Source organism: Crinia signifera, chromosome 2 (genome assembly GCF_055691185.1).
Source record: "Crinia signifera chromosome 2, ASM5569118v1, whole genome shotgun sequence".
NCBI lineage: Eukaryota > Metazoa > Chordata > Amphibia > Anura > Myobatrachidae > Crinia > Crinia signifera.
Window position 1 is genome coordinate 21867956 of NC_139218.1, and position 25663 is coordinate 21893618.

Here is a 25663-nt window from a genome sequence, read left to right on the forward strand (position 1 = left end):
CCTCCGCAGCCCGTGCTTTGGAGAGACCCGACTTAGGCTTCCCTCCGCCTTGCGGCTCGGGGTTGCCCTCGAGGGGACCGGGACTCTCCCCAAAAGGTGAAGAGTCCCAGCCACGTTTGGGGAACGGAAGGCCCGTTAGGGACAGCCGCACTACCCAAATCAAAAAAACGTGACAAACTAACGAAAAACGTGAAGTGCTCAAAAGTGCAAATCAAAGAAATAAATAAAAGAGGCCCTAGCCAGAAGGCCGGGGTGGGGGTGTAAAAAATTGTCCTACCCCATCCAAAAGGACGAGGTAAGGACGTGTAGCCTAACCTAGAGGGAAGTGCGCAGTGTGTGTGCCATAAAGTGCATGGTGCTGGACACCAGTGCAGATCAGGCACCCCCGAGTTTCCCCGGGGGCACAGTGCAGCCTCGGGCTCCAGGCGGCCGACCCTTCAGCGTCCGACCAAGCTTTTCTCCGTCTCACCAGCAGGCATTTTCCAGCCCCTGGCATGGGAATGGGTACTCCACTGGGCCTTTCGAAAGACTCCCTTAGGGGCTGCACCCCCTCCGGAAGAGCAATCTACTCAGTCCCAGTGTTTCTCCGCTCCCAGGGTTAAGGTACTAAGCTGGGCCTTTCGCGGTCTCCCCATCAGAGGCTACGAACCTCTGGAACAGGAGCCATCTACTCAGTCCCAACCTTTCTCCGCTCCCTGGGATTGGATACTAGACTGAGCCTTTCGCTGACTCATCCTTCGGGGGCTACAAACCCCATCAAGAGAGTCAAACTACTAGGCCCAGTGTTTCTCCCCCCCTCTTACCAGTGGATTTACGGAAACAACACCTCCTACCAAAGGCAGAGGTGAAGATACTCAGTGAGACTTTTCACTACTCCCGGGAAAAAACAGAGGGGTCCCACACCCTCCGCCCATCAGAGCAGCTACTCAGTCTCACCTTTCTCTATTCTCTGCCAGAGGCCAGTCCATACCCAACTGATAAGAACAGATACTACACTTGATCTTAGCCAAAAGGCCGAGAATATTCAAACAGGGGAGCCACACCTACTGCCACCCCAAAAATCACTGTCCTGGACTCACTGACCCCCCTCTTTTATTATTGAACTGTGCTGGAGCCCCACCTCTGTAACTGCCTCTGGCAGGGAAGTCCAGGAACAGAGCATTTTGTACCTAATGGAATGGGTCATGTTGGAGGGTATGTTAGATATGTATGGAGAGCTGCTCTGCTGCCCCCATAGGGGAGTCCATGGCTGTTTGTGGGGCTTTTTGATGCTGTTACCCAATTGTATTCTGTATTGTGCTCATGGGGAATGCTCCTGCCCCGACGCGCTCATGGGGAATGCTCCTGCCCCGACGCGCTCATGGAGAAGGCTCCTGCCCCGACGCGCTCATGGGGAATGCTCCTGCCCCGACGCGCTCATGGGGAATGCTCCTGCCCCGACGCGCTCATGGGGAATGCTCCTGCCCCGACGCGCTCATGGGGAATGCTCCTGCCCCGAGGCGCTCATGGGGAACGCTCCTGCCCCGAGGCGCTCATGGGGAACGCTCCTGCCCCGACGCGCTCATGGGGAACGCTCCTGCCCCGACGCGCTCATGGGGAACGCTCCTGCCCTGACGCGCTCATGGGGAATGCTCCTGCCCCGAGGCGCTCATGGGGAACGCTCCTGCCCCGAGGCGCTCATGGGGCACGCTCCTGCCCTGAGGCGCTCATGGGGAACGCTCCTGCCCCGACGCGCTCATGGGGAATGCTCCTGCCCTGACGCGCTCATGGGGAACGCTCCTGCCCCGACGCGCTCATGGGGAATGCTCCTGCCCTGACGCGCTCATGGGGAATGCTCCTGCCCCGAGGCGCTCATGGGGAACGCTCCTGCCCCGAGGCGCTCATGGGGCACGCTCCTGCCCCGAGGCGCTCATGGGGAACGCTCCTGCCCCGAGGCGCTCATGGGGAACGCTCCTGCCCCGAGGCGCTCATGGGGAACGCTCCTGCCCCGAGGCGCTCATGGGGAACGCTCCTGCCCCGAGGCGCTCATGGGGAATGCTCCTGCCCCGAGGCGCTCATGGGGAACGCTCCTGCCCCGAGGCGCTCATGGGGAACGCTCCTGCCCCGAGGCGCTCATGGGGAACGCTCCTGCCCCGAGGCGCTCATGGGGAACGCTCCTGCCCCGAGGCGCTCATGGGGAACGCTCCTGCCCCGAGGCGCTCATGGGGAACGCTCCTGCCCCGAGGCGCTCATGGGGAACGTTCCTGCCCCGAGGCGCTCATGGGGAATTTTCCTGCCCAGATGCGCTCATGGGGAATGCTCCTGCCCCGGCGCGCTCCTGACCTGACGCGCTCATGGGGAATGCTCCTGCCCCGACGCGCTCATGGGGAATGCTCCTGCCCCAACGCGCTCATGGGGAATGCTCCTGCCCCGACGCGCTCATGGGGAATGCTCCTGCCCCGACGCGCTCATGGGGAATGCTCCTGCCCCGACGCGCTCATGGGGAATGCTCCTGCCCCGACGCGCTCATGGGGAATGCTCCTGCCCCGACGCGCTCATGGGGAATGCTCCTGCCCCGACGAGCTCATGGGGAATGCTCCTGTCCCTACGTGCTCATGGGGAATGCTCCTGTCCCTACGCGCTCATGGGGAATGCTCCTGCCCCTACGCGCTCATGGGGAATGCTCCTGTCCCTACTCGCTCATGGGGAATGCATGCTCCTGTCCCTACGCGCTCATGGGGAATGCTCCTGTACCTATGCCTGCATGTCCTAAAACTTTCACCCAATCTTATGGAACATATAACAGATGTTACTTAAGTCCTTATTTATTGAATACACAATAAGCCAAAACCAAGAGGGATGTCTGAAAAAGGGCAGATGCAGTTACCTGAGAGTTCCATACTGTTCTGTAGTGCCGCCACAGTGGTAACATGTGTATAGATACCAGGGCTGTGGAGTCAGTAGATAAATGTTCCGACTCCTCGTACTTCTGACGCCGACTCCTCGACTCCGACTCCTCTGTATTAATATGCGAATGTATTTGATACATTCCTTGAAGGAAAGAAAGGCAACATACATATTATTACTACAGAAACTAGAGGCTGGGAAGCCAACAGTCTAGTGTATTGAACAGTTTAAGCAAAGGAAAAACACAATGAAAACAAAGTTTTATTAATTCATTAAATGGCTGGATAGTAGCAGTAGGCATAAACAACAGGAACTTTACCAGTTCAAAGATAAAAACCACTTTATTTGGTTGTTTTGGGAACAAAAACAATAGGAAAGGTTCAGAAGCGTGGAGCATGAGTTCCGCATGCTTTGTGACGACAACAAAAATCAACGAGCCACAATCTCCGCTGGTTTGCTTGCTCGTCACCGTTCAATTCATGGACACAAGGAACAATTTCTTTACCGAATTGTTACTGGCAACGAAAAATGGTGCCTGTACATCAATATGAACCAGCGTAAGGAATGGCTTAGCCAAGGTAAACGAACAACCATCCGCGTAAAAAGATGTTGTGCGTATGGTGGGAGAGCTTGGTTGAATGAATTTTTCAAGTCTACACCAGGTGATTTCTACCAACGAGGTATTAAAAACCTTATTGAACTTTGGAAATAAGTTGTAAACTACAAGGGAGAATACATTTATAAGTATTGGTGCTCTGAATTGTGCCATATAGTGAAGCACATGAAAAGCATGCTTTTTCACGGTCACTTAACGTGTTCGTTTTGTGGTTACGTGAGGCACTGCATGCATTGGTCTTTATTCTTAAGGTGCCCATACACTAGTAAGATTTATCTTCAGATCTGGCTGGTTGGAACAAAAACATGGTTATGGATGAGTGACCGTTTGTCAGTTTTCCAGCATTTCCAATCAAATGGTCCACTGATGGTTATGTTGCATCAGGCACTCTGAGTAGTGATACGGCTGGATTTTTGGTAAGAGAGGAGTACTCTGTACCTGTACTCTATCTCTTGCCTAAAATTCATAAAAATTTAATAAATCCCCCAGGACGTCCTATCGTCGCTGGCACGAATAGTATCACTGCAAATTTATCTTATTTTATTGACCACCACCTGCAGCCAATTGTGCTCAAAAATAGGTCTCACCTTTAAAGATACTAAGGATGTTTTAAATAGGATAAAAGATGTTATTTGGGACGATGACTGTTTTCTGATTACAGCAGACGTCACGTCCTTGTATACCATTATAAGACATGGAGACGGCATACATGCTGTCAAACAAGCCTTGCTCAAAACTACCATTACTCCTGATTTGCAAAACCTATTGATACAAGGGATCGAGTTCATCCTACTCAATAACTATTTCAACTTTAACGGGTGTTTCTACATCCAAGAGGTCGGTACAGCCATGGGGACCAGATTTGCCCCCAGCTATGCGAATATTTTCATTGCTGGATGGGAAAACCTGATGGTGTGGCCGGGCCATGGCTGGGGTGCAAATCTGGTCCAATGGTGGCGTTATATTGACGATGTATTGTTTGTATGGAGGGGACAGGAAACAGAACTTAACAAATTTTGTGAGTATCTAAATAACAATTGTTTCAACATCCAGCTGACATTTAACATCAGCAAACTTGAGGTAAACTTTTTAGATTTAAGAATCTTTGTGGAGAACAACAAACTTGACCACAATTTACTACAAACCCTCAGATTGTAATTCATATATTTGTCCATCCAGCAACCACCTGAAGAGATGGGTATCTAATGTCCCTAAAGGACAGTTTGTGTGCCTGAAACGCAACTGTTCAAGTTCCAACAATTTTGAAGCCAGTGCCGAAAAAATGAAAAATACATTTTTAAATAAAGGTTATGATGGTAGTGTTCATTCTAGCACCCGCCATATTTGAAAACCCATGCAGTTCCTCTTCCCTGCCTGGGGTGTCACTGTCTGCTCTAGTGTTTCTAGCACAGGTCTGGTTTGCATATCAGTGCTGATATACAGACCACACTGTGCTAGAACCTCTAAAGCAGACAGCGACACCCCAGGCAGGGAAGAGGAACTGCATGGGTTTTCAAATATAGCGGGTGCTAGAATGAACACTATGATGGCACACTACTGGAAGTAGCCCTGGATGAGACTAGGTCCCTCTCAAGAGAGGAGCTGCTTAAAGATAAACCCATTAGTGACATACTTGCCTACCCTCCCGGAATGGCCGGGAGGGTCCCGCAAATCGGGTCCCCCTCCCGGTCCCCCGGGAAGGGGGGCAAGTCTCCTGCATTTCCCTACAGCCCCGGCTCCCCCTCTCCCCGCGGTCTAAAAACTATGACTTTCGCGGGTCCGCGGGAGGGGGCGGGGCTAAATGACGCAATTTGCGTCATTTTTAGCCCCTCCCCCCACCCACGGACCCGCAAATTGAGGCTTCAGCCCATCATGGGGGCGGGGCTTGATGACATCACCCGTGCCCCGACCCCAAAACGAAGCCTCTACCCGCCCCCTTTCACTCCTCTCCGGGCTTCTCCCGGAAAGGAGTATGCCAAAGTCGGCAAGTATGATTAGTGATACCCCCAAACCCAGGATTATAACATAGCCTTCAGTACACAGTATAATGCCTACCATAGGTCCATTGAGCAGGTTTTTAAACGGAACTGGAAACTTCTTCTAGAGGATCCAGTCCTAGTCGATATTTTGCCCAATAAACCAAAATTTGTTTATAGACGAGCTGCAAGTCTCAGGGATAAACTGGTCAAAAGTGCTTTTATTGAACAGAATACCATTTCTACATGTAACAATGGATTTCACCGCTGTGGCGACTGTGCCATGTGCAAATCATGTCCATCAACCACCAGAAAGTTTACAGCGATTGAATTAAATCACTCTATTATTAACCCCTTCACGACATATGACGTATATATACGTCATATGTCCGTTGCGGGGGAATCAAGCCAGCTCACGGAGTGAGCTGGCTTGAAAGAGAGCAGGTAATGGCTGTATATTACAGCCAGGTCCCTGCTCTCACGGCCACGAGCGGCGAGTTCGCCGATCGTGGCCGTTTAACCCTTTAAGCACCGCGGGCAAAGCGCCCGCAGTGCTTAAATAGCTGATCGGAGGGGGGGCGCCCCCCTCCGGCGCCGATCGGGGCCCCCCGCAGCGAGATCGGAGGGTGCCGATCGGTTGCCATGGTAGCCAGGGGTCTAATGTAGACCCCTGTGCTGGCCGTGTATGCATACCTATTACATCCTGCCTCAGGCAGGATGTAATAGGAAGTGCATAAAATCACTACGTTCAGCCATAGAGCTCTATGGCTGAACCTAGTACAGGCGATCGCGCCCCCTAGTGGTCAAGTACACTAGGGGGCCTTGTAGTAAAAGTAAAAAAAAAAAAAAAAATAAAGTTTAAAAATAAAAAAAAAATAAAAAAATATTAAAAGTTCAAATCACCCCCCTTTCCCCATTTCCCAAATAAAAATAAATAAAAAATAAAAAAAATAAACATATTTGGTATCGCCGCGTTCCTAAAAGTCCGATCTATTAAAATATAACATTAGTTATCCCGCACGGTTAAAGGCGTAAACGGAAAATAATCCCCAACGCCAAAACTACGTTTTTTGGTCGCATCGCGTACCCAAAAAAAAATAACTAAAAGAGATCAGAAAGTCGCCCATATCCCATAATGGTATTAATTAAAAAGTACACTTCAGCCCGCAAAAAATGAGCCCTCACCCAGGTCCGTAGGTGGAAAAATAAAAAAGTTATAAGCCGCAGAACATGGCGACGCAACGCAAATTAGAAAAACCGTAAAAGTTGCGATTTTTTTTTTTAGTGGTAAAACATAACGAAAACTATATAAGTTTGGTATCGCCAGAATCGTAACGACCCATAGAATAAAGATAACCCATCATTTTAAACGAACTATGAACTCCAAAAAAAACGTAACCAGCGCAAAATTGTGCAATGGCGTTTTTTTTTTTTTTTTACCCCACATTGAATTATTTCCTGATTCCCCAGAATATTATACGGTACAGTAAATGGTACCATTACAAAGTACAACTTGTCCCACAAAAAAAAAGCCCTCATGTGTCTATATAGCCGGAAAATTAAAAAAGTTACGCTTATTTGAACGCAAGGAGGAAAAAAAAAAAAAAATTACCTTAAAAGGCAATGTCGTGAAGGGGTTAAGCCTAAACAATTCATTACGTGCAATTCAAATTACGTTGTCTACGCCATCAGATGTTCATGTGAGAAATTATATAAGACTAAAAGGAGCCTTAAAGTTTGCCTTGCCGAGCACGTTAGAAATATTAAAAGAGGTTTTAAAGAACATCCTTTCTCGCAACATTTTTTAGAAGTACACAATAGCTCCACCAAGTCTATTACAGGCTTTTGGGGGTTGGAGATGGTTAAAACAGACGCGATGGATTTTTAATCTGTCCACTATCTCCTGATGGCTTGAACCACGATTTTGAATTGAAGTGGTTTCTGTAAATATTTTAAATAATTTTAAACATATTAAACTGGAATATTGTTATTTTTGTAAATTTTTTTGTATTTTTTTTATATCTGGAAATGCAATTGTATTTATTATGTAAATGGAGAAAACACACAATAGAATGAAGACCCTCCCTTTTTTTAATGCGGTATAATTATCTAAAAGTTTTTAGGACTGCTTGATTTATATTTATGTATTTATGGTCATCCCGCTGCACAATGCTAAATTATTGTCATTTTGGCGGTGCGCTATATATAAACATTATGGGTCCACTATCTATGTCCTCTGAGCGTTATCTGTCTTCCGGCTGTGCGTTCCACAGCCCGGAAGCCCGATGCGGTGCATTAATCAAATGACCCGGCTAGGAGAGACGTGTCTAATACAACACTTCTGGTCTTGCGTTCCACATCGCGGAAGATACACGCGATTATGCGTTCCACTGCGGATAAACTTTGGAATGAACGCCTGTTAACTACTAGGCCTTCTCAAGTAAGCTCCCTTATCTTGTTCGCCACTAGAGCGGCATTAATAGAGTATATTTATGCACTTTATTATATCCTTTTGAGATTTTTTCATTTAATCAGATTAACCCGGAAGTGTTTTCTCCATGTGCTATTTAATCACTGCCAGGTCACTCACTCTCTACCTTGAAAAAGGCGGCTGTGACCGCCGAAACATGTTGGCAGAGAAGTGAGTGCTTTTATCTTTGTTTTTATTGTGCTTATTGGACTATCTGTTTGTGGCTATTGACCAATTGGCCACATTTCAGTTGTACCAGTAATAAACCCTTTTATTGACACCGTCCTCCTCCTCTTTGTATATACTGTACACCCCTGGGATGGGGTTGATGAGAATCTGAGAGACCAGGCCACATTTAAAGAAACCGCTATATGTGTATCCTACCTACATGCACAGTGAGTATGGTAGGCACCTATCTTGATATTTGGATATTTCGTATTTTGTGTCAGCAAAAGAAACCTTTATAGGCGTCAAGCTCCTGTACATACAGTGAGTACGGTACGCCATTAGGATACTGTTCAACTACCTTGGTATTCCATCCATTTCTATTTGCACGGGTGGACCCTCTAAAAAGATACCTTTATACACTTGTATAACACCTTTAACCAGTGAGTTTGGGTACGAATCCCCCCACTAAGTGTTTTTCCTGCTAACACCTTCTTTTTTATATTTATTTCTTTAGAAATTCTAATACGTTTTTTCATATACTTACTTTCCCTACATCACGAGAAACACATATTTCGAGGGACATACGAGTTCAGCGCCATCGAGACCTTCTTTTGTTCCAAAATGGTCCACTGTCATTTGCTCTCATCCATAACCATGTTTTTTTTCCAACCAGCCAGATCTGAAGATAAATCTGCATGTGTATGGCCACCTTTACACTAGAGAAGTCATTCATTATAATTGTCGGAGTCGGTGCACTGTTTGCCGACTCCGACTCCAGGTACGCAAAATTTCCTCTGAATCCACAGCCCTTATAGATACTACGCGAGATTACGCAATTGTCACAGATGCCTAGATTTGTATTGAGGGGCCCACCGGCAAGTTTGCTAGTCCAAGAACAAACACTCATCGTCTCTTGCTGATCAGTTGATGATCGGGCTTCTGAGTATCCTTAGGCCGCAGGAAGTGAGACGAGATCGCAGGCTCATCTGTGTTTTTCTGGCACTCCCCTTTACCTTCCGTGAAGTCATTGCTGGGTATGTGTCATTCGGTCGACCCAAGAAAGGTCGACACAGGATGGTTGACATGGTCCTTAGTTTGACCGGCGGAAGGTAGATAATGTAGAAGGTCGACTTGCATTTTTTTTATTTTTACCTGTCTAGATATAGACTTCTAAGCGTACGGTAGACTCTCGCACCGCTCACAAAGCTTCGGGCACACTATTCTATTTTCCCTCCATGCTCTAGTGCAGAGGTGGCAATAAGCGTCTCTACAGCTGTTCACGAACTACACACCTCAGTCGACCTTCCGGTGCATCCCGCATTGCTCTCATACACTGGTCAGTGGGTTGTGTGAGCTTTGTACATCTGTGTGCGACTAAAGGGGCCTACACACGGGGCGACACGGATCTGGCGCAATGTAGATCACTCAAAATCTGTCAGAGTCAGTGTTCTCTTGTGAGAACACTGGCCATGACCGGCGATCTTGCTAGATTTATCCTGCATGCCGGATATTAATTGCCGGGAAATAGCAACGCGCTGGGCCGCGCGTAACTAGCGCTACGGCCCCTGCACACGGAGCGATGTAGGGGCATTTTCTAAGAGATCTTCTTCTGGTTGATCCGCTCGGATGCGAGTGAACCAGATCCCGCCTTGTGAATGGTGGTACGCCTGCCCACCATTCGCAAGGCGCATACGTTTGCACTTGCTGCGAATGGATGATGTACATAAACACCCACATCATTTGATGGTCACTGACACTGGACACTGTCTAAGTGTACTCGCTGCACTCAGCACACTATTATATTCTCCCACCCTACCGTAGTGGATGGTAAGCCCTGTACACATGGGGGGATATATCGCTCACGATAAACGATATATCGCTTGCGATGAGCGATATATCGCTCAGTGTCCCGTTTGCATCAGCGACCAGAGATGGTCACTGATGAAAAAGAAACTGCCGGGGTAGCCCGGCAGTGGAAATCAGCTGGTCGCAGGAGCATGTTCCTGCGACCAGCTATCACTATGGGGGAGAAAACGGGAGCCCGCACACGGCGATATATCGCCGGTGCACACTCCCATCGCTGGCAATATGGCAATCTGAGGTAAAATCTCCAGTCAGTTCCTATTGTAGCATTGTGCTGCCGTCTGTCCTTGTCTGAGGTAAAAGTGAGAAGGGTGAGGGGCTTATATAGGGCCATTAGGTGACCCTGAGTGATGTTATCTGCGGGTGCAGCTGGATGAGTGATGTCTGCAGGTCAGGCAGCAGTGAGATAATAATCCCTTCCCCTCAGCTAGTGTCACTGTGAAATATTGGGAATCCACATCATTTGTCCTGCAGCCATGCTCCCTCCACTTGATTGACCCCTGAGCTTGGGAAAATATGTCTCCCAGTTGTCTGTCAGTGACGAGAGGTTAGCAGTTCAAACGCCTGTGACCTCTGTGAGATAATAAGGCCTCCCGAGCTTCAGCAAGTCACAAGGTGATGACCTTGACAAAATGGCTGCCTCACCTTTTATATTGTTCTTTATTAAGTTCATTATATAGCGCACACCTAATCCGCAGCGCTTTACACAGTGGAGTTTACAATCTATATGGATGTGGGTCCCATTAATATTCCTTCCCACTTGTGTACGCAAACACAGGTCATTTGTGGGGTGTTTTTTTTGTGTGTGTCATAAACCAATTAACCTATTAGGAGTACGAGTGGAGATGTTTCCAATAGCAACCAGCCAAATTATAGTGAACTTTTATTTAGTGCCTACTACAAAATGGTAGCTAGAATTTGATGGGTTGCTAAAGGCAACGCTTCCACTTGTCCCTTAAGAAAGTTTGATGCATCTTCCCCTGAAGTCCGGCTTCACGAGGAAAAAACGAGGGGTCATGGACCCCCACGAAGGAGCAGTCGGGATTCCGACGTCGCAGTACTGACTGTCGGAATCCCGCCTGTCAGGGAGCCGTCCGGCACCCGCTAGCGTTCCCCCCCATAGAAGCGCAGGGTGAGGGATCTGATATTGATTCCACCCAGCATGCAGTGCGGCTGCCGGCATCAGGGGCAAACACGTGATTTGTAAAGGGGGTTTCCAGATGGAATAAATAATTAAAAAAATATATATATTTATTTATTTTGTGACTATACAGACTTAAACATTTCGGTGCTTTACTTGCACCTGGTGACGGTGCATTTGTTTCATTAAATAGAAATAAACCATACACCCATATATTTTACAGTTCAAAAATTAATTCTACGCTAGTCGGTCTTAAAAGGTGCTCCTTCCTGTGCCTCAACTCTCCCATCATTATACAGCCCCGCGATTCGCGGAAAAATGCTGTGAGTGGGTGGAGCCTAATACGGAAAGTGGGTGGAGCTATGTCCGCAAAGCTCGAGCAGCAAAACATTTTATTTGCTTCATCAGGGGGTGGTTCTGGGTACTCGGAAACCCCCCCCCCCCTGGGTGCACTACAGGGCGTCACTCTGCGCATGCGACTCCTGGCTGGTATCCAGTCCCTAGGTCGACACCTAAAAATGGTCGACAATGACAGAAGGTCGACACAAGCTTAAGTTTTAATGGGCATGGTTGACACATGTTTTTCATGTGTTTTTGGCTTGGACAGACTTCGTTCATACTTTTATTACTTCGTGTGCCTGAAGCATGGCGAGCGCAGCGGCCCTCCAGATGTTTTGAAACTACACATCCCAGCATGTTTTAGCATTCTCTAATAGAAAAACTGTGGCAAAGCATGCTGGGATATGTAGTTTCACAACATCTGGAGGGCCAACGTTGGACATGCCTGATCTACAGTTACAGGTCAGTTATCCGGCCCGGGGGTGCATGCACATGACATCTAGGCCAATGGGGCTGACCGGTTCAGGGGTAGGTCACCGCAGCCCTATCTAAACTACAGGAGGTGGTGAGATACTGATGTCCACTCAGGGGACAGAAACAAACATTCATGTTCTCACCATGGCCTGCAGACCTGCTATCAGCAGCCGCAAGGGACAGTGGTGCATCAGGCCTCGCTCCCTCACACAGCACATTCCTTCAGGTGAACGTGACAGAGGTTGGACAGAGTTCAGCTGCTATGGATAAGGCAGGTACATCTATTATACCAGAGCACGAGTCAGGCTATAAATACCTCACAGGCGTCCAATCAGATGAGGTATAAAAGACCGCAGTATCCATCCGCTTGGTGTAGTGATGAAAATGCCTTTAGAATCCTGTGGATCGCACATATTTTATTTTTAAATATTAACAGGAAATTATGGTTTAAAAAAAAAAAGATCCCTTTTCTTATTAGGGCCCCATATGGGCCGCCTAATATTCATCAGACTCGGATGTGTTTGCGTTTCGGGCGTTCTGGCACGTTCGCACACTCGGGCGAGTTCAGGCACTCAGAAATTTAATTGTTTGGGTGCATTTGGCCGCGTTCATGCCCTCCGGGAATCAGGTGTTTGGATGTGTTCCTGCATATTCACACACTCGGCTAATCAAGCGAGTTCGGTCGCTCATGGATTCGGGTGATCGGCACGTTCGTGCACTCGGGTTCCCGGGGGTTTGGGTGTTCGGGCTTTCAGACGATCGATGGGGGAGCAGCGGGGGGGGGGGGGGGTTGTGGTGTGCGGTCGATTAGGTGAACGGCGTGTTTGTGTGGGAGCATGCATGGAAATCTTCGGGGGGGAGGCAGCCTACAGACAGGGTGACACTGGTGAGCAATGTAGATTACTCTCAACAGGATACGGTCATTAGCTCTACAGTAACTAGGTCGACAAGCATTGGGTCGACATGGGTCTAGGTCGACATGACATTAGTTCAGGGTTGTCGACTTTAGAAAGCTCCTCTCCGGGGGAAGCCCGGAGAGGAGACTTTCAGCAGGAGTTCGGGGGCGGGGCTTAAACGTGACATCATTAAGCCCCACCCCCATGAAGGAAGGTGCCTCAATTTGACAATCTTTACGGAGGGGCGGGGCTAAATGACGCGATGATGACACTTTGGCCCCGCCCCCTGTAACACCCATATTGGCTGACATGTGATGTCATGTTGTTTGTGCCTCATAGAGGCTACTCAATGTTTATTGGTTAACTAATCCCCATAGGGGACAGTGAAGGTTATACAGCATATAGAGACTGGCATAGGGGGAATAAGGACAGTGGAACGTGTATATATGTTACACAGTGCCTTCACAGAAGGCAATTAGGACTTCCATAGGAAATTACTGATTACCCTCACAGAGGGCAGCGGGGACTTTACTGTGTCACCCAGACGTTCATAGGAGGCACAACAGCTATTTCATTTGTACAGCAAGCTCCCCTCTCACGGGGGAAAATGGATTGAACCTGCCAGAAGGAATAGTTACAGGGCGAACCTACGACGCTGGTTGGGGGGAAGAATTGTCTGATCCTCGAGCCAGCGCAGGTGAATAAAGTTGTGGTGCTCGTGGCTGGAGGGGAGCGCGTGAAGAGAGAGGGAAGTTGAGAGCCGTTAACGGCTGTGGCGCAGTTCTCCGGAGGCGTCCGGTTGGAGCAGAGCTACGCAGCTGGATCGGAGGCGGATAGCGGTGCTGACAGAATATAAAGCGACACTTACCCGCCCCAAGGAGCCGCTGATATATGTTGCCGAGAGCTGCCATCTTCTTCCCTCACCCGCGGTCAGCGGTGTAGCGCAGTGTGGAGAAACTCTGGGGAAGACGCGGCGTCACTGAGGAGGCGGGACCCGAAGCCGAGGGCTGGGCCGGAGGCAGCAGCAGCGTTGGGCAGCATCTAAGTTGGAGGGCTGAGCCGAGGTGACGTGGAGTGACCTGACAGGCCGGAGGCTGGAGGAGGCCGGTGTTCAAGTACGGTGAGTCCCGCCCAGAGCTCCCTGTCATTAGAGAAGGGAAAGCGACACATAGTACAGGCTGCACGGAATTGCCACAGATCACATAAAACGGGGAGATAGAGAGCTAGGGACCCTAAACAGCCTCTGAATACACGCTACCCAGCATATTGCTCAGACTGTGCAACATTGTAGCTATGCGACCAGTTAACAGCCTGTGCAAACGGTGAACTGCCAGTGACCCCGAATTAGACTGAGAAAGTAGATATAATTACTCCAAACGCTAGGTATAGTGCAGTCATATACCATAGTCGCTTGTCACCAGGGCTAAACCCGGCGTAAGTCAGGGGACGCCCACTGCGGTGACAAAAAGCCAGCCTACCCAAAATACAGATTCCGCTGATACATTGTGAAGAGTGACATTTTCTAGTTTGGCTATTGGCCTGTTAAGTGCAGTGTTATTCCTGCGTAGACCTACTAGTGAAGGAGGGCTAAACCCGGCTTACGAAGGGGCCTGGGGACGCCCGGAAAGAGGAGAATATAACTAGACCAACCCAGGAGTACAAGAACGAGTGATACTGCAGGAAGGACAGTTATCAGTACAGTAATAAGTCCAAATGCCTAGTAAGTAAGAACTATTCTCAGCCAGCATACAGCGCAACGCAGTTAGTTACCCTAACAGGCTACTTTACCGTTTCTAACGCATCACCTTGCTAGCAAGGAAAGTCAAATGCCCGTTACTCGGTGCAGAGAGAAGGTACATTTGCTCTAGCTCAGAGGAGGTGGGAAAGGAGTAAATTATTGGATGCCGTAAGGAGAAAGACTAGAAAGAAGTGCTGATTAACGATACTACACTTACATTTGTACACACTGTAAACATTCCGGACTTGTCTGGGTTTTCGCTGGACTGTGGCCACGGGGTAGAACTCTGTAAGGGAATAAAAGCGCTTAGTTTAGAAAGTTAGAGTTAAGCAGTGATTGTACAGTATATTATTGCGCAATAATAGGATAGTAACGAGTTGCATACACTTATTCAATGTGCATGGTGCATGAAATGTTCGACTGGAGTTAATTTAAATATTCGTTTATACTTACCTTGTTTGTTGCCACTTAAGAGGTGGTGCTAACCCTAATTGTTAATTGCAGTGAATACGGTAAGATGCTATAGTAGGGAGTTAACGTGAACCCTGGCGAAAGGAGGACCGTAGGAGTCGAATGCAGGTTCCAGTGCAATAAAATCTTTTGGTGTACTGTATTAATTACCCACTGCCATACCCTGTTCTTTTATGTATTGATTGTATTGTGATGTTATGCTTGTGACTGTACAAGAAGCTAATTCTTTCAATGAATAAAGAAAAGTTGTAAACCGTCTGAAATCTCCTGTGAAAAACAAGCAAACCTACTTACCTACTGGGAGTCCGAACCTATCGACGGTGAGAGGTAAAGAATCTGCAATTACCTGAAGGTTTACATTTGGCGTCATTGAACAGGATACGATCAAGAAAATGGCGGACGAAGTGATAGATAATGAAAAGCCATCAGGAAGTCAGGCACAACCGGAGCAGTCAGTCGTGGTCAGCTCCTCACCTGGCCCTTTACCCGGTCAAAGTGGTGTAACGGGTGGGAGTGTGATTACCATGCCATATTACTTTGGCACCCCTTGGTTGCCGACGTTTTCGGGAGAGTACCCAAGGAAGGAAACCACCACGTTTACGGATTTCCAGAAGAAGATGCGGTCGACATTTAAAATTTATCCTCTAACAGTGGAGCAACAAATAGAGATCCTGATTGGTCAGCTAAAAGGATCGGCCTTACGAGAAGTACTATCATGGCCAGATACAGAAAAGGAAACCGTAGAACACATCTTCAAAAGGTTAGGCATGTTTGTGTGGGAGCATGCATGGAAATCTTCGGGGGGGAGGCAGCCTACAGACAGGGTGACACTGGTGAGCAATGTAGATTACTCTCAACAGGATACGGTCATTAGCTCTACAGTAACTAGGTCGACAAGCATTGGGTCGACATGGGTCTAGGTCGACATGACATTAGTTCAGGGTTGTCGACTTTAGAAAGCTCCTCTCCGGGGGAAGCCCGGAGAGGAGACTTTCAGCAGGAGTTCGGGGGCGGGGCTTAAACGTGACATCATTAAGCCCCACCCCCATGAAGGAAGGTGCCTCAATTTGACGATCTTTACGGAGGGGCGGGGCTAAATGACGCGATGATGACACTTTGGCCCCGCCCCCTCTCCGGAGATCGTCAGAAAAGGTCATTTAAACACTGTGGCCGGGGTGGGGGAAGCCGCAATCAGGGGTGGGGAGGAGCGGGGGTCCCCCAGAATCCGGGAGGGTGGCCCGATTTTCGGGACCCTCCCGGCCATTCCGGGAGGGTAGGCAACCCTACATTAGATCGACAGTCAAAAGGTCGAATTTGGGTTTTTCACAGTTTTTTGTGCCGACAGGAGGTATTTCATGCCCTACCATCCACAAGGGCGTAGTGGGAGAAAAAATAGTGTGCCCGACGAATTGTGAGGGGATGCGGTGCACTTCAAACTGTGTCCATATCGACTGTCTCGACATTCGGGTAAAAAAAACAGTGAAAAACCCCATGTCGACCTAGCCCATGTCGACCTAGCCCATGTCGACCTAATGTCACGTTGACCTAGATCCATGTCGACCTAGTGGTGTCGACCCAATACTTGTCGATCTAGTTATGGCCGAGTAAACGATCCCAACCCCTCTGCGCACAGTGCTGCACATTGATGTGTTATGCTGGCCACACATCAGACCAACTTTCCTCCAACCATCCAACTAGTTGGTTGGAGTAAAAAACTGGTACTGGATGGGAGCAAATATTATTTGTAATGAAGTCATTTGTTTCCTAAATCGGAAACTGGTCAACAACTGTCACTCAGACAATGTCCTGTAGTTGGACCTGTTTGATTTAAACAATTTCACTGAATGTCCATTCTCCTGAGTTTGTGAGCAGATTGCTTATTGGCATTTGCCCCCATACAGTACCAGATTTTCAGTCCAACCAATCAACTAGTTGGATGGTTGGAGGAAAGTTGGTCTGATGTGTGGCCAGCATTAGCGCTGCGCTGAGTGATCTGTCAGGGCCAGTATTCTCTGGTGATAACACCCGGCGATCGGACTAGATTTATCCTTCATGCAGGAACTTAATCGCCCGGCGATAGCAGCTCATAGGACAAAGCATCACTATGGCCCCTATACACGGAGCGATATAGGGTCATTCGCTAAGAGGTCTAGCCAGATCGCTTACAAAATGGTCTGAAATCGCCCCGTCTGTAGGCCCCATACACACTTGCTGAACAGCTGCTTGGTATGTCGGTCCCTGTCATACAGCTAGGCCAGCTGAATGTGCCCTCCCAGCTGTGACGCCGTTCAGACATATTGCTGTACACACTTGCCAACGCTGTGACGATATATCGGCCAGCCAGCCCATGATACATCAGCCTGTATCCAGCACTGAGGTACATCACACACGATATATCGGCCAGCCAGCCCATGATACATCAGCCTGTATCCAGCACTGAGGTACATAACACACGATATATCGGCCAGCCAGCCCATGATACATCAGCCTGTATCCAGCACTGAGGTACATAACACACGATATATCGGCCAGCCAGCCCATGATACATCAGCCTGTATCCAGCACTGAGGTACATCACACACGATATATCGGCCAGCCAGCCCATGATACATCAGCCTGTATCCAGCACTGAGGTACATAACACACGATATATCGGCCAGCCAGCCCATGATACATCAGCCTGTATCCAGCACTGAGGTACATAACACACGATATATCGGCCAGCCAGCCCATGATACATCATCCTGTATCCATCACTGAGGTACATAACACACGATATATCGGCCAGGCAGCCCATGATACATCAGCCTGTATCCAGCACTGAGTTACATAACACACAATATATCGGCCAGCCAGCCCATGATACATCAGCCTGTATCCAGCACTGAGTTACATAACAGCACTGTCACACACCTGCTCGGTCCCACTGTCCCTGTGACCGCTGACCTTACATTGACCATTTTCTCCTATTAGCGCCTCAGCTAAATTGTTGATTAACTGCAGTGAACTTTTCCTGACATCCCTCCCTCTGTCCTCAGACTCGCTGTTATCAGCCATCGCTGCCTCTGAGGTAATCTAAGAATATGTTTATATTGTTACACTTGACTGGAAGGCAAACTGCAAACCAAATACTATATAAAGTGTCTGTGGGTTTCTATTTTAGTGCCTAGCGGTATATTGTAACCTGCCTGGCAGACTCCCATGGGAATAATCACTAGATTGTAGCAGGGCCCTCCTACCTTTGACTGTCTGTAAATACCCAGTTTGTTGTATCGCCGTCTCCTTTGTAAAGCGCAATGGAATATTCTGCGCTATATAATTAATAAATAAATAATCGTGAACTGTCCAAATCCTTGTGCACTTCTGTAAGTCGAGGTGAGGGAGCCTCACAGCGCTGAGGTCATGGGTTCGATCCTCACCATGACCTAACTGTGCAGAGTTTTTATATTCTCCCCGTGCTTGCGTGGGTTTCCTCCGGGTACTCCGGTTTCCTCCCACAATCCAACAATATACTGGTAGGCTAATTGGCTCCCAACGAAATTAACCCTAGAATGTCTGTGTGTACATGTACATGTGGTAGTCCTCAGCATTCTGTATCCAGGATATAAGTTCTTAATAAGATACTTACAGAAAGGGTCCAATTCAGACCAGCTCGCTGGGCAGCAATGTCAGCGAGCAGTGGCTGGGGAACGCCTGCGTTTTATGGCGAAGGCTGTCTTCCTGCAGGCGGCTTGCACATGCGCGCTGAGGAAAATGCGCTTATGCGGTCGTTCGATAATGACTAGCCCAGCAAATGAGTCTGAATCGGGCACAACGATTCTTAGCTCTGTTTACTAACGTGTGGCAATTATGACATTTTCTGCCATGATGTCTTTTATCACTGCAATTTACTAGGAAAAACCCGCCGCGGTCGCTGTGTGATACTTGTTGACGATGGTTCCGCGTGGCGGCGGTAGTCCACATTTGCATTGGAATTGCGCACTGAGGCTCCAGTTCTACCTCCCACAAAGACTTCACATTTTAAATTAAATATTTCTACTGCTGCGGTTCCCAGAAAAAAAACCATTCCGCTGACAGGGAAGAGGCGCGACTTCAGCAAAAAAACACCCTATTTCTCGCCTTAATAAGTCTTTTATATGTGATAAGAATTATCCTCTGTAATGGAAAATATCCGGCACATAGGTTTTAATGACCTACATGCGTGTGAATGTTGTTTCCCCACATGGCGCCCTGATGTCTCACGCTTCAGTTATTAAGTGCGCAGGATCTAGGTGAGGAGAGGAATGGCACGTTGTTTATTGTAAAGAGGGTTATCTTTCCTCACGCCCTTTTTGCCCCACCCATAGTCGAATTCATTCCCCCCGTCGAGTAGTGACCTGTCAGGTGCAGCCTGCTGGGTCTTTATACTAATGGGGCCTACATACGGGATGACTGTGCACAGCGATGTATCAGCACTGTGTGCTGAGCGATCGGTCAGGGCCGGTGTTCTCAGGTGAGGTCCTGACCGGCGATCTGACTAGATTTATCCAGCAGGCAGGATCTTAATTGCCCGCTGATAGCAGCGCGCCGGGCCGTGCATCACTATCGCTGTGGCCCTACACACGGAGCGATGTAGGGGCATTTTCGAAGTGCATATCTACCAGCCAGTCAGCTTCTGACTGCAATGGGAGAGGCTGTGGGCGGGATGCTCTAATGCCGCGATCTCATTGCCGCCCCTGCAAAATTCCGGGTTTTTCTTGCCAGATATTTGGCGGGGCACAGAGCTTCTCAGCTCAACAGACCCCCTTCATACTGCACCTCAGACCTGGGAATTTCCCCTGTCTGCCCCTTTCACACTGCTTTCCATGGTCTGCCTTCCAACAAGTGTGTGGAATTTGATTGGGTGTTGGGAAATTTGTACAAATTGCTGTGATTGACTGTTTAAAAAACAGCTTTTATTGGCTGGCTGTCACATATCACATGATTACATCCCCCAATGAGCTTGTTTTTTGGCATCATGTGTGAAAAACCCGGGTCTAGCCTGTTCACACTGTCGTACACCCGTGTATTATCCAGGAAAAACCCTGCAAAAAACCCATGTCTAATTCCCAGGGCATATCACCTGGGAATTACACAAAGACAATTTCACACTGAGACAGGACACGCAAAATTACTGCTTGCCCTGGCAAAAACCCGGGTTTTTGCAGCAGTGAGAACGGGGTATAAATGAAAAATGCTGTAAAAAAACCCATTATTGGGTTTTGCACTGCGTTGAGTAGACTATGGGCTTCTTAACGCGATCCAGCGCCGACACCACCCCCCCCCCCCCCTTCATCTCTTACCTGTGTCGGGGGTAACCAGTGACCTCCTCCTCCCTGCACTGTACATCCTCCTCAGGTGCAGGGGGGAGGAGGCGGAGCCCACCTAGCAGCAGCCAGGTAAGGGAGGGAGGGGGAGCCGCTCACCCTCCGCCGGCTGCTTCGCAAAAGCTACCCGTTGCTATACTAATCGCATATGTTAGAGCATATGCATTTAGTATCATTGGCATAGGCGACAGAGGGGGACAGTAAGTGGCGGCGGAGGTTAGAACATACCTGTGTGTGAAAAATGACAGGAACTGATTGGCTGGAACTTCCACTTTATCTCTCTCCAAGGATTAGAGAGTAGCGGCTAGACTCCATGTCTGGCTGCTACTCTCCGCCTTGTGCCCCACATAAGATTTTACCTGATTCGCTCTTTGCAGAGTTCTGTTTGTGTAAAACTCTTTCCCAAATGTAAATGGAAAATGTTTCTGTAAGGGTATGCTGTCAAGATGTCGGCATTATCAATGTCAACAGCAGGTCAACGGTGATGATCTGGAAAAAAAAAAATATTAACATGGTTAAAAATATCACCATCAATGTTGACACCTGCAAAATGTCAACACTGACTTATGACCGCAGCAGTGTCGACATTTCCCCAGGGGGTTAGCAGCAGTGTTACATTACAGTTTTTCATTACAGACAGAAATTCTAAAGTCAACATGCTAAAAATGTTGACACATTCATTGTGGGCATTACAACTATATTGATGTGTATTAGGACGGCACGTGTTCTAAATGTGTGCTTTATTCCTAGGAGAGGATCCATCTGCTGCTACTGTATGACGGCACATTCCCTGGTCGGGGCTCACTCAGGTCTGTGTAAGTGGACATTTTTGTCTTCTTTTTACCCATAAACAAGTCCTTCTTGTCCCTATCTATCGCCACTTCATCTCTCTCCAAGCTTCGGTAACTCTCCCCCCAAAGACCTCACCTACAAGCTCATTGTTTATCTAGTGCAGAGATGAATGTGCAGCATCAGGCTCCTGTCAATGTGAAGAAGCCGCCACTTCAGCCAGAGCAGACCACATCTCCAAGACCCTTGGCGTGTTGAATTTGGTGGTCCAGCCCACAAAGCCACGCCCCTCCCAGCAAGCCTTACCCTGCATCGGGTGTCATTCGGGTATATGATGCCACCGCTTTATTAATACCTTAGTGCAGGGTTGCCGACTTTCAAAATATCCTCTCCGGGAGAAGCCCCCCATTACAACAAATAACCGAAATAACAGTTAGCCATGGAGGGGGCGGGGCTAAAATGTCACGATTGTGCCGTTTTAGCTCCGCCCCCTCCCCTGAGACCCGCGGATTGCATGCCGCGATTGGGGGGCTCAGTGGGGGTCCCCCTGATTCCGGGAGGGTTGCCCACCCTTCCGGGGGCCGGGAGGAAGGACCCGATTTTCGGGAGACTCCCGCAAATTCCGGGAGGGTCGGCAACCCTGCCTTAGTGATTATACCATCTCTGCACTAGCATGGATATTCTTAAAACCTGGACTGTCATACCCCTTTTACACTAGCAAGCCGGGTCACACCCAGCATTTTGTACCAGGCTTGCAAGCACTTTCACATTAACCATCCGACCAGGCATAAAGCTGGGCGTGTGATGTCATCAGGAGGCGGTGCTGGGTGATGACAGCATCTCCCAGCGGCACCTTTACAGTGTAGTGAATGGGACCCAGGTCGCGTCGACCTGTTTACACAAGCGGCCCAGGTCCAACCCTGGTAGTTACCAGGGTTGGAGTTCCGGGTCAATCAACCCGGGATTTTGCGTTGCCACTAGCAAAAAAACACCCCCGTGCTAGTGGCAAAAGGGTATTAGATTGCCACGAGGACCGCATTTGGAAACCACTGCAATAGGTTATAGAATATGTGCTACTTGTGTTCTCAGCCGTGAGCCATGACAAATCTTCTTCTGTTCCATACCAGGCTGTCTGAGGTCACAGGATGGTAGAGAACTCCCCGTCCCCGCTGCCAGAGAGAGCCATATATGGATTTGTCCTCTACGTGGCGTCTCAGTGTGGATTTAGTGAGTATTGGTGACATGAGAACTATACTAATGACCAATCGGGGCTATGGGATCCGGAATGTCATTCAGGCTGCGTCATCTCTGCACGCTGCAATCAGACGCAAGAGGGAAACATTACGGGGGGGGGGGGGGGGGGGGGGGGGGCGTCTATACAAACTGTCATCGATTTAACTTATATTACACTCTTACACTTTGCTCTTCCGATTGGTTTTATCCAACCAAGCGCAGTTACTGAAGAGCAATTAAAGTGATACCGAAGATAGTGCCGCCTTGCTGAACACCCGCCCCATCGCTCTGGAAGTCCATACTTGCTTTCAGATGCCCACTATCCACCCAATTGGTGGTGGGCATGTAACGTCAGCCATCCGCTTAGAGCTGGCATCCCCACGCCTGTGTTCGCAGGGGAATGCTCAGCGGTTTTATGTGGATGCCCATATAATACTCGGTGTTCCACAGCCGCCGCCGCCCCCCAGCCCTCTCTTCCTGGGAGTGAGCAGGAGAGTTGGGTCGGGAGGGAGTTTGCCCGTGTGCTGAGGAGTTATCGGTTATCTCCACATTATACCTAGAAGTCTGCTGCATAGCCGCTTTTGAGACTCATCTTGGTCTGGGAAAGCAAGGTCTGAACATAGGGGACCCAGTAGGTGAGAAGCGTGCTCTTTGCAGCCACAGCGGCACTGGCTAGGAACCGCTTGACCCCACAGCCCAAGTGGATAGGAGAGTTAGAGGAACGTGGGGTGGAATGTGATGCTGAACGAACTATGACATTTTTGTTTAAAGGGTTGTGATTGGCATCTTGGACCGATAGCTTTACAATGGTAATAGGAATAAACGTAACCCAGGCTGGTTCTGCGTTTCTGTTGCTGGTCATTATATGGTCAAAGCCGCTGACACATCTCCCCCATTGTGGGAAATACCAGAGGGACTAATATCTTGGTGGACCCAATTCATGGCTCTAGTCTCCTATGTCCTATGACTGGTCCAGGGCTACTTGTGTCCTTCATGCCTCTCTCTTGTTGTCTTCCAGTCCTATATCTGACGTGGGCTTTCATTCCTGAGTCCTGGTTACATTCGTTAGGACTGACTTACTGGCCCCAGAAGTAAGTACTGTACACGTATGTATGTATGTATGTAGTTATGAGGCAGACAATACAGTATATATATATCTCTTATATATTTAGCCAGATCCGTCACTCACAATTAGTCTAGCAAACGGTGGGCGGGCTTCCACGGGTGATTGACAGGCCCATAGTCACTGTCAGCCACAATGCAAAACATGCCATCTTCCGTTCTACACAACCCTCCGCTCTCCACAGCAGCTATCCACCCCCTCCTCGCCCGACACTCCCCATCATCGCAGCCACGCAACAAGCCCGCCCCACGGCTACACGCCGCGCCCCCCCCTCTGCCTCCAGCTTGCACAGCTATCCGCCCCCTCCACGCCCGCCACTCCCCATCGCCGCCCAGCCACACAACAAGCCCGCCCCACGGCTACACGCCACGCCCCCCCTCAGCCTCCAGCTTGCACAGCTATCCGCCCCCTCCTCGCCCGCCACTCCCCATCGCCGCCCAGCCACACAACAAGCCCGCCCCACGGCTAGACACCGCGCCCCCCCCGACCTCGCACCAGCTGAAGTACGCACAGTCCTGCGCACAACCCCCCACACCCGCACGGAGCAGCAGCAAACACCCAGAAGACGCTGCCTACCAACCCCAGCTGCCACTCCCGTGCCCACCGTCACCGTCCAGCAGAGCCTACACGCCGCAACCCCCCCTGCCTCGCTCCCTGGACACATTAGACCAGGTTAGTATGCCCCGTTCAGCGCACACAGGAGACTCTGCCTGCCGCCTCAGCTGCCACTCCCGTGCCCACTTTCACCCTGTAGCAGAGCCTACACGCTGCGCCCCCCCCCCCCCCCCCCAACCACGCTCCCTGGACACATGACACACTGGGAGACGCTGCCTGCCGCCCCAGCTGCCACTCCCGTGCCCACCTTCACCCTCTAGCAGAGCCTACACACCGCACCCCCCCCCCCCCCCCCAGCCTCGCTCCCTGGACACATTGCACCAGGTTAGTATGTTTGCCCACTGACACACATCCATACTTCCAATACACAAAACAAACACACCCCTCCATTCCTCCAATCATCACAACCACACACACACACATCCATGCCTCCAATACTCACAACTACAAACACACAACCATCCATCACTCCAATAATCACTACGAAACACACATATACACACACAAACACACACACACACCAATCCATGCTCACAACTACCCACACACACACACAAACATCCAAGTACACACACCCACCCACCCATTCCAGCATCCAATACTCACAACTACACACACACACCCACCCACCCATCCATGCCACCAATACTCACAACTACACACACACCCATCCATGCTTCCCATAATCACAACAACACACACACACACACACACACACACAGCTATGGCTACAATAATAATACACACACACAATACTCACAACGACCCCATACCACTACACTACCAACACCTCTTCTAACACACTATTTTGTGTACCTTCCCATCTCAGGTCGGTACATGCTACATTTTGGACTTCAGCACACCTCATTCAACTTTAGCACACCTCATTATATGTCTTATAACCCACAACAGCCCATACCACAAAACCACCAACGCCTCTCCTCCCTTCAACATTTAGTCTCACACTATATTGTGTGCCTTTCCATCTCAAGTCACAAGCTAACGCCTTTACAACTTTTACACACTACATTTTAGGTTTTATTACACACAACACAACACACACACATCCATGCCTCCAACAACTACACACACCCATCCATGCCTCCTATACTCACAACTACACACACACATCCTTGCCTACCATACTCACAACCACACACACACACCTCCTTACCTGCAATACTCACAGCTACACAAACACCATCCATGCCTCCAATACTCACAAATACACACACACACACACACACACATATCCATAACTCCAATACTCACAACTACACACACGCACACACACACACATATCCATGCGACAATACTCGCAACTACACACACATACACACACACACACATCCATGCCTGTAATACACACACAACCACACATTGCACACACACACACATCTATGCCTCCAATACTTACAAGTACACACATCCATGCTTTCAATACTCACAACTACACAAACACACACACCCATCCATCCATGCCTCCAATACTCACAAGTACACACACACACACAACCATT

General features: G+C 49.1%; 2 long non-coding RNA genes and 1 pseudogene across 3 annotated transcripts in view; 1 reads left to right on the top strand and 2 right to left on the bottom strand.

Moving 5' to 3' along the window:
• LOC146059473 (uncharacterized) overlaps window positions 1–23850 on the top strand; it is a 24547-nt gene extending 697 nt beyond the window's left edge. Inside the window, exons 2-4 of the long non-coding RNA XR_014470249.1 lie at window positions 21134–21198; window positions 22300–22399; window positions 23424–23850. This is a non-coding gene — a long non-coding RNA (uncharacterized LOC146059473). The remainder of the gene's footprint in view (window positions 1–21133; window positions 21199–22299; window positions 22400–23423) is intronic.
• On the bottom strand, window positions 890–1024 carry LOC146060901 (U2 spliceosomal RNA; annotated as a pseudogene).
• LOC146059476 (uncharacterized) overlaps window positions 2586–25663 on the bottom strand; it is a 32587-nt gene continuing 9509 nt past the window's right edge. The window contains exons 2-6 of one of the 2 annotated variants that reach the window (XR_014470251.1): window positions 20743–20872; window positions 14785–14853; window positions 13698–13970; window positions 12250–12331; window positions 2586–3030 (exon numbers count right to left, since the gene is read on the bottom strand). This is a non-coding gene — a long non-coding RNA (uncharacterized LOC146059476). The remainder of the gene's footprint in view (window positions 3031–12249; window positions 12332–13697; window positions 13971–14784; window positions 14854–20742; window positions 20873–25663) is intronic. The other variant, XR_014470252.1, reaches the window with a different exon arrangement.